Consider the following 1,172-nt stretch of genomic DNA (forward strand, 5'->3'; position numbering starts at 1 on the left):
GTGCTCCGCGTTTCCGCACAGAATCGATCAGATAGAGTTATTGATACCACGACAGTGGATCAGTTTACATTTATGTTTGAGTTCTAGACTGGTACTTAATCTATGCCCTGAATAGTTGTTTGGTTGCTATCTCTGAAATTCCCGAGGATTACCCCCTGATCTAGTGTTTTGTTTACTGCTTTTTTATATCGTTTTAATCTCGTTACTGTTACCAAACAAACCCAACTTTGAATTGTCTTAGCTTGAAATTGAACTAATAGAACCATAGAGTAAAACTTGGTCTTCGTGGGATTCGACCCCTAAGTACTACTTCTTTGCTGTCCACTTGCAGTAGGAAAATAGGGTTTAAAACTCTGTGTATCAATGTGCGGGTCTTATCCTAATATATATTAAGACAGAATAAATTAAAATTGAGAAATTTTCTGAACTATTATCATTTTTTTTGGTGATTGTAATTTTGGATTTGTATATAAGGTTTATAATGTTGTTATGTTGTGGTGGTTTAGAAAGAAAAACAATTTTATTTATAACGTTTTAAAGATTCAACATTTTTTGTTTGGTGTGTTTAATTTCAAGAGTTTTGGGTTAAAATTAGTTCCTAGCAAGATTCGAATAGTATACAGTAGAGCTATTTAACATTTGATCGGTGGAAAAAACTTGACAAACACGTTATCAACTTTGGCTAAGTCTGCACTGAAATCTAAATTAAAAGACTTGATCCTTTGACTTGTTGAGTTGTTTCGAGTCCATTTTGAATCCATACTTCCATTGTGTTCATGGCAATGTCATGCGATATCATTGGTCTAGCTAGCCTGTCCAACAACAAGGCTGACTTTGAATTGGCCTCCTCGTATCCGTCATTCGTGTGCATCAGCACACCTTATTATATTAAAAGACTATGATGAAGAAATGTATATGAAACTTGATAAAAAAACGTAAGCTCTGATATTGAATTATACAATACCGTTTTTGAGATAGTTTCTCTCAAAATACAACTAGAGTTATCCGAGTTCCAAGATATGTTTCACATGTATATAATCACATACATGAGACAAGAGGTTTATGCTTGTCAGAAGAACAAGCTATTTCAAGTGTAAGTCTTTTCAAACTTTTGTTGGATACTTACAAATAGTCTGATTTCTAAACAGTAATTATATTTTGCTCTGCTTTTT

This window comes from Camelina sativa, chromosome 4, assembly GCF_000633955.1.
Source record: "Camelina sativa cultivar DH55 chromosome 4, Cs, whole genome shotgun sequence".
NCBI lineage: Eukaryota > Viridiplantae > Streptophyta > Magnoliopsida > Brassicales > Brassicaceae > Camelina > Camelina sativa.